The sequence below is a fragment of the Micromys minutus genome (assembly GCF_963924665.1).
Source record: "Micromys minutus genome assembly, chromosome: 1".
NCBI lineage: Eukaryota > Metazoa > Chordata > Mammalia > Rodentia > Muridae > Micromys > Micromys minutus.
The window spans coordinates 46854299-46867547 of NC_137969.1; the positions used below are offsets into that span (position 1 = coordinate 46854299).

General features: G+C 47.6%; 1 protein-coding gene across 7 annotated transcripts in view; it reads left to right on the forward strand.

Annotated features, from left to right (window-relative positions):
* BCL11A (BCL11 transcription factor A) overlaps positions 1-13249 on the forward strand; it is a gene marked incomplete at both ends in the record, with an annotated part of 92368 nt that overhangs the window by 60939 nt on the left and 18180 nt on the right. The gene's annotated exons all lie outside the window — the stretch shown is intronic.

Genomic DNA, 13249 nt, shown 5'->3' on the forward strand with positions numbered 1-13249 from the left:
TGCATGAGGAAAGAACAACTCACATAGTCACTCTCTGGAAGGGAGCCTTGTCCCACCTACAGAACGAGGATCCTGAGGAAACCGTAGCAATTCCCCACAGAACACCTTGGCCTAGCAGCCGTATGGCCAAATCTTTTTGACAGTTATGTGGCACCCATCCTAGCTCCCACTCTGCTGCTAGAAGGTTCTTAGTAGTCTCTGGGTACATGTTGAAGTGGGTCCCTGGATCTACGAGAAATCTTGTCAGTTTTCTCCCTTCCAGTGGAGAAGGGAACCAGAGCAGAAGGTCGGAGGAGAGAAGCTGGGGAGGGAGAAAGTAAAGTGGACAATCTCATTCCTCCTGGACATGTTAAAAATGGGAGCCACATGTGCTCCTGTATGTTTGTGTGAGAGGGAAAAGTCATCCTTTTGGCTAAGGGGGCATGTGTGGAGGACCTGTAATTTCTGTGTGGCCTGAGGAAAATACCAACATTCTCTGGGTTGGTTCATCTTATTGTCCACAAGCATTGCTGCTATTTATAGATACTCTGTGATAGTCCCCAAAGACAGGAAACTTGTCATTTTTTACTCTAGAATAGCAAGAGCTCTTTCTCACATCTGGGCTGCTGGGACAGTTTCCTAAGAACCCAATATCTGGCAGTGTGATGATACTGGAGTGAGGTTTTTCATTAAAGAAATTGATCAGGCTTTGCTATTTTCATATCATTTTCTGAGTCTGGGTTTGCTTTTCTCTCTCATAGGCAAGATCTAAAAGATGAGGGGTCTGCTCTGGCTCACACGGTTATGGGTTTTTGATGAGCTTACAGGCATAGAGGGTTTTTCTGGGACTAGCATCTACAATAGAGGTCTAGCTCTAAACTGCAGCTGGTGGCATCCTGAGTGTCCCTACCACAGCTGCCTTGCTGAGCCAAGTACAGATCCAGAGTCATGCAAATCCAGTTTGTATGATGCCTGTAACGCCCTGGAACATCCTAGGCCATGGCATGTCCTAAGATTGCTGCTGTAAGGCTGAAGTTTGTCCGTGTGCCGCAACCTCAAGGGAGAAGGGGGCTCTTTAGGGAACTGAGAGTATTTACAACTGTGGTTCCTGCCTTGCTTGTTCCCCTACAGCACCTACCTTGTTGTTGGAGACAAGTGTATGTGAGCAGTTATACCTATGCGGGCTGAAAGACCCAGTTTATTGTGACCACTCACTAAACAGGAGACATAAACACCTCAATTAAATTTAGAGCACACAAGTTCACGTGGCCATAAGCACCGCTCCATGTCTACATCCTGCCCTGAGCTCTTCCAAGGGGAGGAGGTCCTCTAATCTCAGCCCCCCATGCAGTGACTGAGCTGCTGAGCTCCCTTCCCTTCCTTTCCCTTTTCTCTGCCCCTCCAAAGTCCCCTCCCCTTAGGAGGAAAATGTGAGGCCTGCTAGAAGTAGAGACTTGCCTCAACCTTACTAGTGCCCCTGCTGGCCACTGTGTGTGTGGGGGGGAGCTGGGGTGGGGGCCAGTTTCTGTTCCACAATCACTACTGTTTCAATGAAAAGCAGATGGGCTGTCTCTAAGTGTGAGTTCCCTTTCTGAAAAGTGTGTCCACTTCCCACAGTAGAGGACCACAGGAGGGGGAGGGGCAAAGGTGAGAGAGGAGAGGAGGATGGGAAAGAGGAGTTCAAGAAGGAGGGCAAAGAGAACGCAGAGAGTTTTGAAACTGGAGCTATTTTCAGCTGAACGTGAATGTAGATTCCTCGAGGCTTCAAGGCTATGGGGAAACAGACTGCGACCTTCCTGTAACTTCCTGTGAATTGGCTGTGGTGACCGAATTCTCTGACACTGTCAGAGTCTGGACAACCCTGCCAGCTCCTGGAAGGGCAGCCCAACAACTGTCACAGGCAAGCCATCAGAAGCATGAGCTGTCGATAGTGACCTGCAGTCAAGGAAATCTGAGGGCTTCCTAATTAACGGAGGAGCTCTAAATGAGAGTAGCGCACTCCACAAACCCCCTCACATGAGGTAAGTGTCACGGCGCAGATAATCATTACATCTAACAGCGTCTGGTTTCAGCCAAAGTGATAGAACCCACTTGCCTACCATGAGGCTGTTACAAGAGGGGTAACGCAACCAAGGGAAAGGAGGAAGAAAAGAAAGAATATGAAGCAACGGCAGAGGCAAAAGGGATGAGCAAAAATCGGCATTATGCACTTGGGGTGAATGCTCCTAACACACACACACACACACACACACACACACACACACACTCACTCACTCACTCACTCATTCACTCACTAACTGTATCCTTCATTCAGATACTGTAATCCATAATATGCTAACACAGCAGTTCATACATTTCGACATTTCCCGGAGATGAGTATCCTTGGAGCTATTTCTGCCCGTGCAGTATTCAGTGGGGTCTAAGCTGTCAAACTCAGTGTGTCTTCTTGAGCACTACAATCAAAATGATTGATGGAGACAATGATTCGTTTGGGTTCTGCCTTAGATGAAGAAACGGATTGAAGCTGAGGGAGCCCCGTTGCTGCAGTGGGAGCTTCCTGAGATTAGTGGAGTCTTTCTGGACCTCAGATGGAGAGCTCCAGGCCTCGGCTGGGCTTTCTCTTCAAAGATGGAAAATCTGAGTTTTGGTCTAAGTCATTGATTTCAATAATTTTTCAAAGGCCCAAATGATTATTCGGGTATCTTTGTCTGGGTTTTCTCCTGTGGAGACCATTTCTCCACCCTGTGATAGATAACGGAGGGCCAAGGGATGGCTCCGAGCACCACCGGCATTGTTCAGGAAGAGCAGGCGTGAAGAGCAGGCATCCTTCTGCTGATCACTCAGCTCTCCCCACTCTACCCTTGCAATGATTCATGGGAAATCATGTAGTAAATCATGCTGCCCGAGATTCTTCTCAAACACCTCTCAAAACAGCCACAGGCGGACATGCAGCTTTTCTTGCAGCTTCTTTATCAGTAAATCAGACTTTAAGCATTTATCAGCAAAAGTTAGGTTTCAGCATCGTTCCTGTGAGGTTTGAAAGAGATGATTTGTTGGGGGTGGGGCTCTGCCAATCAGCTCCCCTCCAGCTTGGCTCTGCCATCAATTAGTGCTGAAATTATTTGTCTAGTTGGATATTTAAAATGTCATCAGAAAGAGATGATTACATATTCCAGAAAACAAGGCACTGTATAATCAGATGAACTGATTCCAGTTAAATGTAGTGTGGGACCAACCTGTCCTTCCAAGCAGAGTTCCTGAGCTACCACAGAAGCAGCCGCCTTCTGCCCTGCTTTCAGGAACCTGAGCCTGAGCTTCAGTGCAGTATGTTGGGGTCGGGCGTTACTCAATTATGGGGAACTTTCCAGATCCCAGAATGGAATTGCTCCTTCAGAGACGCGAGCAGGACGGTTTGGTTATCTTGTTCAATTCATCTGCAAATCTATAAATAAGCAGTCCCTCTATTCTTCCTGCTTCCCGTGGATTTAAATGCCAAATCCTGATTTGTGGTAAACTTGTCACATGCCCCTTCCCCACTCTCTGTGCCTGGTGCCCAGGAACTAAGCAGTGGTGTGGAAATTACAACTGTGGAAGCCAAGAAAAAGCTCTGTTTCTCACTTTTCTCCAGTTCCGGATATTCTCGGCCCTGCTCCACCGCTCAGCCTCCTCCCCACACCTCCTCCCTCCGCTCAGCCTCCCTCCTCCCCACACCTCCTCCACTCACTGTGCAGCCTCCTTCTGTCCGCTCCATGAACAGGAAACTGAAAAACAGATCCAAATTTTTTTTAATGGAGGAAGAGAAACCACAACCTGAACAAACACCCAGCAAACTCCAACCGACCTCCCCAGAAAGAGTGACCTTAAAAAACGTACTGCGCGCACAGACATCCCCTTCTGCTGGCTGGTCTCTCCCACAGCGTGCCAAGCTCCCCACACCTGCATGTCAAATCTGAAGGTTTCAGTCAGGACCAGCAGCCCACCCTTGTCCTTAGGCAGTGCCTAAATGTCAGCCGGTGGTGGTCGGACATGTACCCTGGGGCTTTCCGTAGCCCACTTTCCAAATGGCACGTGGTGCTCTGCTCCTTCCAAGACACTATGTTGGTCGATGAGCCCCCTTGCCACGTGAAACAACGTCTTTTAGAGAATTCATTTTATCTGGGGACAGAAAGAAGCCTTTGGAAACACTTGAACCAATGGGCTATATGTACTGGAGGGTATGGGTGAGAGAATTCGTGATTGGGCAGAGCACCAGAGAGACTCAAAAAGTCCCAAAGCATCCGAGTGCAGACGGCCCCTCTCCTCTTCCCAGACCCTTGTAGCAGAGGCTGGCTGCAGCTAGTTCTCTCACCCTTCCCCTCCCCTCTGTTACCAGCTAGGCTCAAAGCATCTCCTGAACCATCCTGTGGCCTGCAGGGCCTCAGGTCTAGCTCAGGGTGACCCAGGTTCTGATATTACCACCTTTCTAGTGCAGATACCCTTTTGGCCTTGAAAGCATGTTCTGCTCTGGCTGGGTGTGGTGTGTTGTGTGGGGGCTGCTGTGGATATAGCACTGTTTAGCTCCTAGGAATTACAGGTGAGGCCCTCTGTGAAGGTTTTTACTTTTCCTGGGGACCTACACCCATTTTTAAGTTTTATGAAACTTGCTTCTATCCCCCACACTTCCCAGCCTCTCCCAAGCAGAGGTGTATCGTCCAACATGACCTGGTGAAAAGGTGTCCTCCCAGCGGGCAGGCTCTCCCTTAGCCTGGCCTACAGACTCAGTTTCCCAATCTGTGGTCCTTGACGGTCAATTGACTAGGGAGTCCTGACCATGCCGAGGCCTCCCGGGCTCTCCTTCCTACACTGTGATCTGGGTTGTTCCTGTGCCCCTGGACCACAGCCAGATGAGTGTGCCTTCCACGACTAGCTTGCTAGGCTGATTTCAAGCCCCCTCCCTTTTTTGTGGAAAAAAAAACTTTATGTGTTCCCAGTAGTAGTATTTGGACAGATGAACTGTCATGATTCTACCTTTGAGGGGGACAGAATGACCGGGGTGCAGGTGAAGGGGAGAATAGAGAGACAAGTGGAGAATTGCCTTCACAAATTTGAAAGGGGGAGAGGAAAGTATCCCAGACTAATAATTGGGACACATTTATCAAAGACTAAGGAAATTTGACAACCATTGCAGCTGTTCTTACTGTGTAATTACACAGCATTTACAAAGTGAATTATTAACCTGATTGTTCATAACAACCATTGAGTAAATCTACAATTACAGATCACCAAAATAGTACAGTGAACTGAGGGCCAGTGGGCATTTTTGAGGGGTTGTAATCACCTTCTGGTTCAAGGTGGACCCAGAGGCTTCATGGCCCGTGAATAATTCACCAGGGAGATGTTGGAGCCTTGGGGAAGGGAGGCTCCCTCTGTGGCCACTGGCAGCTCTCGGCTGTATCCCTCCAGCATCTCACTGAGAGTAGTTCTCCAGTAGGAACATGCGTTCTCTCTGTGCTAGACTCCGGAGAACCTAAGGGCTCTTCTTGGCCTGGACAACATGGTTTTGGTTCTTATGAGGATGGACCATCAGTTGGTGAGCCAATGGCAGACGCATGCGGATGACAAGGACCTAAGTGCTGTAGAGGACAGGCAAATACTCTGTGACTCCTGCCTTGTTTAATCTGTGGGCCTCAGACCTTCGGCACCCTGGTCTTTGTGACACTCCTCCTCTTGGTATAGAGAGGGCCATCATCTCAGTGGGGCCTCTTCCTGGGGAAGTCCACAGCTTGCTCCACACTGGAAGAACCATTAAAGTCAGCCAAGAGCCGCAGGCCATAAATGCAAGATGTGATTTAACAAAAGCAGCTTTTGAGTGGGAAAGCTGAGTGGAGTTGTCCCAACCTGTCAACTTCAGATTTCTTCCCTCCTCTCCATAAATCAAAAAACGGTTGGTGAAGGGAGGGATAGAAGCGTTTCATTTTCGGATTTTGTAAGAAAATAAAATCAAATCAAAAGAGCCTGTCCCACGCTGGTACCTCACATGCCAGGTTTCTGCCTGAGGCAAATTTTTGTGGCCATGTAATAAGCCTTTTTAAAATGGTGACAGACCCTTGACTCTTTGGCTTGAATTACATTGATAAAAGACATTTTATTGCATTAGAGCTGAGGCAGGAGCACAGGACGGTTCTTGCCTGGTCGGCCTCTTTGAAACAGCATCAGCCTGCTGTCCACCCGCTGTATCACCTGACAGGGTTTGAGCGCCATTGTGGCAGCGATCTGTGGCTCCGTGACAGGGGGCTTTCTACTTGGCAGCTAAAGGTTGAGGCACTGAGGAAAAGGGATTTCAGCCTGAGGGGCTTGTTAAGGGAGAGTGCGGTGTGTGACATTCAGAGCACAGTTGAGGGGTCTTGACACTGGGGGCCTCGAGGTTGGGACCACATGGACCCAGAGGGTTTCTGCGACTTCAAGCAGGCTCAGAGTTTCCAAATGAATGTTGGACTGTGGGATCCCACAAGCCCCCCCCACCCACCCACCCAGTGCCTGTGGTGAATAGCCTCTCTACTCCACACCCCAGTTCCCAAGAAGAGGTTTCTAGGGAGTGGAAACGGGAGTTGACGAATGTCTAGTCTTCATGTGAGGGGATTGAAGGTGTGTGTGTGGGGGGGTTGTAGATAGCGTCCCCTGCATCAGCAGAATCAGTGTGTCTCAGAATAGCCAGCAGCACCCCACCTCTGAGGTGACTGGCTTGTACTGGTGCACTTCCCCTGTTTGCTTAGGGACTGCTTTATGGATTGGTCACTTGTAGAAGAGAGAGATTTGAAGCTGGGTTAAAAACCAGGAAAATAACCACGATGCTAAGAAAACAGTCCTATTGTTCTGTGAGAGAGGTTAGGGCTACCCCTGTGCCTTAGCTGTGCCAAAGTGCTGAGTGACAGAGGCCTGTTCTGAAAGGGGGAGCTGTCATGGGAGGAGGCCCCGCCTCACAGTAGAACCTCCTAGATTGAGCCTCACCTCAGGCGAAAGGGCGGCCTAGTTCTGATCCTCAGGAAATGTCAGAACCTGACCTGCTAGACCATTTTCTTTTCTTTGCCTTTGGAGCTTTGGCTCCTTAAATTAGCTCTGGTAATTTCTGAGTGGTTCTCTGTTAACCATGGGGCATAAGAGGCTTTAATTCTGGAGAATGGCCAGTTCTGGTTCTTGGAACCTCTTGACAAGAATATCACAGAATATTCAATTCAGCGTGGGCCTTCTCCCATTTTCCCTGAAGTGCACGTACCACAGAATAGTTCCGGAAAGCCAAGCATTTGTCTGCAGTGTCTATGACAATGAAGTGCAGCTTGCTGTGGCCTACCTGGAGGGTCCTGAGGTAAATGGTGAGAAGCCATGTGCTCAGAAGGTGAACAGAGCTCCGAGACCCAGCCTTGACCACCTTACTTTAACATCAGGATGCTTCTGAGTGTATAAAGCTCACAGGAGCCATGGCACACAGTTTCCTGAAAGGGGGCCAGTTCTGAAGACTTGGTATTCTGACTATGTGAAGGAAGGAGGCCTGCCTGATTCCTCTTGGGGGTGTTCCCATTCTTTAAACCACACCCCCAAAGGGTTGTCCAGCTGGGTTGTTGTGTTACCTGGGTCCATGTCTCTCTCTCTCCCTAGTCACCCTTGGAAAAGCAAGGGTCTTCTTGAAAGTTTGTTCTTTTAGATTATTCTGGCATTTCCCCAAGGCCCATTAAATGGTGACACAGAGGTATAAATGACATTTATTGTGAACTGGCACAGATAAAGAGGCTAGGGTAGACCTCTTCAGAGTGGCTGGGAAGTGCTGTGTCCTGCTGGCTCTGATAGACCAACCCTTCTCTGCCTTGGCAGAGAAGAATTTAACGGTTGCTAAACAAATGGCTATTTTCCTGGGCCACACAGCCGGGATACTTTCTCCTCAGCTCAGCTGAAAATGGTTCTTCCACCTCCTCTGACATCTGACGCTTACCTGGGGGTGTGGCTCTAAAGGCTTGCAGGTTACAGAGACAGTTTCCTCCCCTCCTATTCATTTTTGGGGGTAGGATATCTGGGAGCATATTTCTGTGAAACTAGACCAATGAACTGCAAAAACCATGCCCAGGGCTGCTTCTGAGGTGTACTTGCAGGGGCACCGACTGCAATTCTGGTCAACTTTCAGAAGGTCCAGCACACAACCAAGATTCCACCAGTTGAAACTGATAAAGGGTAATTTTTTCTCATTATGGAAAGACTGTTAACTTTTCCAAAGGTTTCCCTGCAGGGGTTCCTTACTCTCAAGCTCCCCCACTGAATCTAAAGTGTTTGTTTACAGATCATTAACTCCTTGATGGAAGGATGTTTGTAGGGGGAGGAGCACACTTAAAAGGTAGACTGTGATCCCAGGAGAGGAGGAAACGTTTCTGAAGTTGTATCAGTTAGCCGATGTGACTCAGTTTATAAAATCTGGTTTTCCAGGAACACTCCCATGTGGATTGAGAGCAGGAACTACAGAGCACCTGGCTGGGCCTTGCTACCTGGTGGAAGGGGGCTGTGGAGAGATGGTGCAGGCTCTGGTGCCAGTCCTCCCTCAGCCACTGTCCTGGCATGGGCTGCAGGGACCTTTTCCCTTGACATTTAGCCTGCGTTTGTGGGAAGTTTCTTCCTGATTTTCTGACCTTCCCTCTGATTGGCTCAGGACTCACCCCCTCTGGGTTCCCTCTTGGTCCTGCATACTGTGAACTTTGCAAGTCTGTGCCTGAGGAAGTCAAACCAGGATCACTTTCTCTGTTAAAAAAAGCTAGCTTGGTAATGAAGCCCACACTGTCCTGTAGGCCCCTGCAGCCTGCTGCCAGCATGGTTGCACGTCTTGGACAGGCGTGGGAAGCAGAGAGCAGTCACTCCGTTGATCCAGCCTTCTCGTTTTTAAAGTTGAGAAGACTTAGTGCCAGAAATGGATGGGATTTATTCGAAGTGAGAAATAGCTGGTGAGCTGCAGAGCTGGGCCTGAAGCACTAAGGTTCCTGGCTTTTCTCCAGCAAGAGGAGAATGTGGGGGCAGGCTGACTCTCACAGCTCAGACTGGCCTGGAACTCACTATGTAGCCTAGGCTAGCCTCAAATTTCCTGTCCTCATGCATCTGCTATTTGAGGGCTAGGATTACAGGAGTCATAGTCTTGACAGACCTTGCAGCAGCATCTTTAGCATCTTTAAACATAGTCCAGAAGTCATCCCTATTCCCACCCCCCCACACACACAACAAGCAACCTGAGAAATGTGTTCAACAGACTCCCCAAATGAAGACCTCCATAGGTCACCAAAGGCCCCTGCTTTGGCTCCCAAGAGAAGAAAGGGTAAGTTTGGAGGGGAGACCATGTTGATGATGGAAGAGACAAGGAAATGTGGGGGAAATCTCAACATTTCTCCATGGTTGTTTGTTGAAAATGGCTCAAGAAGTACAAGGCTATCTTAGACTGGCGATGAGACATCTGAAATAGATTATTTAAACCAGGGAGGCAGTGGCTTCAAAGAAGAACATGGCTATCCACACTTGGCTTGTTGGCCTCAGGAATAAAACAGTCACTTTAGCAGACCACCCACCGCTGTTATGGGAACAGGACAGGTGAGCTGAGTTGTCTGGGAGCTTAAAAGTAGCCCACACGGGCCTGTTCCTTGTTTTAAGAAAATGTAGTATTTCAAAGGCTGGATCTAAGGATGTCACATTTGGATGAGCGCACCCACTGCTGTTGCTGGGGTGAGCAGTGCAGCGTTTTAGTTTGGGTGTGGCTGTCTGGGGAGCCCCGTGTTCTAGGTGCCGTGCAGCTGTCTTCTGCAGAGCACCACCATCTTATTCTTGCTTCTGTCTAGAAAGTTTCTCTGCACTTTCCAAGTCTATCTCATAAGTCAACCTCTTGCCTAAGGTTCCTCTTCTCTCTTCCAAAGCGAAGGACACCTGGGAGTCTCAGTCCAGTGGCTTCTGTGTTCATAGATTCTTCCAATGTCAGGTTAAACGTGCTCTTAACAATTGCATCTATCCCAAGCATGTACCGATTTTTCTTACTGTTATTCCTCAACTAGTACATCTCTTTCTTTAATCATCTGCAGTGTTTTAAGAGATGATTTAAGAACATGGAAGACTGTTCATACTACATGCAAATATTATGCTACTGTATAGAAAGGATTTGAACAGCTGAAAATTTGGGACCCTGCCGCCTGTGGGTGCAGGTACCCCACAAGAGCTTTTCTCCCTGTGGGTTTCACAGCAGTTCTGTGCTTTTCTTATGACACGGTTTCTATGTGGAGAGTGAGGTGGCTTCTCCTCAAGATTTGTCTTCTGTACTGGATACAGGCTCTGCAGGACAGTCTGAGTTTTCTTTGCACCGCTCACAGAAGCCAGACCATAGCTTTGGGCATTGTGGGCATTTAGTAAATATGTAAGAATGAATAAAAGGAACAGATCCCGGGACACACATATCTGCATAGGGAGGTACGTGGTTAAACAATCAAAAAAATTGTTGTAAGACAATTTGCCTCTTTACTCAGCTGCCCTTGTGGTCTCCTCAAAAAGCCTCACTATTCTAAAGCAAAAGCTTAAAGTGTAATAAAATTTATCTAATTCACGATCAAGTGAAAATACTTTGGGCCCAGAGCCAAAGAATATTATTGGAGTGAACTTTTTTCAACACCCTAAATTTAACCAGCTGGAATTCTTTTTTTTTAAGAAGCATCCTATTCAACCTTTTGAAATGAAAGATTTGCCTTTTAGTGGGAAATCTGCATTTCAACACAGAGATGGAACACAATGTTTTTCTGGTTAGTTATTCTTCCGAAAAGCAAGATTTTTTTTTTTTTTTTTTTTTTGAATTATGTGCTTTGCTTATGTTAAAGACACAGATTGCAGAAAATTTTGTTTAGGCCTGGCAGATTGGTAGCTTGCATTTTTATAGATAAGGGGGCATGGAAGATGGCATCTCATACTTCTTCCTTGTTGAGAGGAGGCCTAGCATGAGACCACTGGAAAGGTGACATTAGCAACTGTTTGGATAATAGCAGATCTGAAAGAGGAGAATTGCTTGTAGAGATAAAAAGTAGAGACTAAAATGAGTGGTACAGTCAAGTCACTGGTAGCATCCAATACTGTTAAGACCAATCAAGCTCCAAAGAAGGAAATTCTAGAGGTTGACGTTTAGGATGCGTGCTTACTTCTGCATTTTCGGAATATAAAATAAACTCACAGGGTGTGGCAGTGCACCAATTTAATCCTAGCATTCAGGAGGCAGAGGTAGGCCAATTTCTGTGAGGCCGAGGGCAGCCTAGCCTTCATAGTCAGGTCCCCAGGCCAGCTAAGGGCTACATAGTGAGACCCTGCCTCAAAAACAAAAATTATGAATGAACAAAACAAACATCACCTTGACTTAGTAAAACCTCAGCCAGTGGGGAAAAAGAAACAAAGGATAAAACACCCATTGCAGAACCAAAAGGAGCAGACCTTGGCAGTATCAGAAGGTTAATTAGGAGTTCTCTGTGTGGTGACAGCTGTAGTGTGTTGAGCCCAGAGGAACACAGCTCAGGACACAGGCTTGTTCTTCTCTAGAATGCACCGATGAACACAGCTCAGGACACAGGCTTGGTCTGCTCTAGAATGCACCGATGAACACAGCTCAGGACACAGGCTTGGTCTGCTCTAGAATGCACCGGTAAATCAGGTTCTCAGAGGAACTGGCAGCCAGTGTATAAATGCAGGTCAGGAGCTAGATGTAGTCCACAAAGCATAGTTCAGGGCTGGATTTGCTTTTTAGTTAGATAAAGAAACTTCTAGACTAGACTTCCTTCTAGGAGAAGGGAAGACCTGAGGATCCTAGAACTGAAAGGAGTGTTCTGTGTTCTGGCTTAGCAGTTTGTATGAGCTGTTGCTTCCTGACATGCAGACAGCCACGTGGCTTGCTGTATGGCATGCCTACTGGTTAGCTGCAGAAGCGAAGCAGTATGGTAGTGGTCAGGAAATCTTTGAGATGTTCTTGGAGAAACCCAACACTCCACTTAGTTTTCAATCTGAGAGGATCTTGCTGAGGATCACCTTCTGAGAACTTCGTATCCAGTCAATGCAGAGAAGCAAAGTGACCGATATGCAACATCAAATCTGAATCACTCCCAAATTGTTGCTTTTTAGTAAGATCTGGAAAATATATCCCTATTTTGTATCCAGTCATAAGGAAACTTCACAACATAACAATGTATAAACCCATCTCTGTGATAACACAAGGAGCAGGCCCGAAGGGGCCTTTCTGAAGGGACAGTTTGGAAAGACTTGTACCCAAGGAGCAGGAGGCATTTAGAAACTTTGAGGAAAACGTGATATAGTACACTAGAGTCTGGGAAGAGGAAGGCAAGTCCAGTCTTACCGGTGTCCACGCAGCAGGCCACCACTGCTCGTGGTACTACTGCATCTATAGGAAGCTGCGGAGAACTCCTGTCTGTCTGATGGATGATAACTGGAGTGTTGTCCCATGTGGGCTTCCATCTTGATGAGGAGTTTGGCCAACTAGGTGAGAGGTAGACAGATGGAGGGTAGATAGAACTTTGAACTCCATGTGGAAGAGCCTTTAGGAATTTCTCTGATTTTGTCTCTCAATCCTACAATACTAGGGTCATGGAAAGGACAGACTCATGGTCCCTGGGGCTCTGCTTATGACTCTCAGAGCTTCCGGTGTCCAGCTTACTCTGTGCTTTGTATTAGACTTGACTGTAAGTCAACCAGAGGGCTGCTTAATACAGACATTTCTCCACCTCATGCAGCTTCTGGTCTGACAACTTTGAGGTCAGTCCAAAGAATCTGCATTTCCAACAAGCTCCACAGTGAAGCGAGTGCTGGCTATGGGTCGGCATTTAGGAGCCATTCACTGAGAGAGCCCACGAAGAAACAAAGCAAGACATAATAGACCAACACTTCCCAGCCAGCTAAGGAGCCCTCGTCTCCCTGGGGAGAGAAGAGGCTGGAAAAGAGGAGTCCTCAGCCAGCACAGCTCTCGTCCCTCTGCCAGAGAAAGCAGACTGGTTCCTCAAGTTGATGCTCAGAAGCATTAATTGTGACACTTTACTTTGCCTAAGCTGGAATGAAACAATTGAAGGCATCATAGCAAGAAGTTAAACCCTAGGGAGACTATTAACAGTTTAGCATTTCCAGTTCATGTGGGAATGTCAATCCTCCTTGCTAGGGAGAACATTAAAGGGTGGCTTTAGTGGAAGAAGAGGCAGAGCCAGTTGAGTTTATAATCGGCCCTGCTTGACCCCCTTCCTGGAAA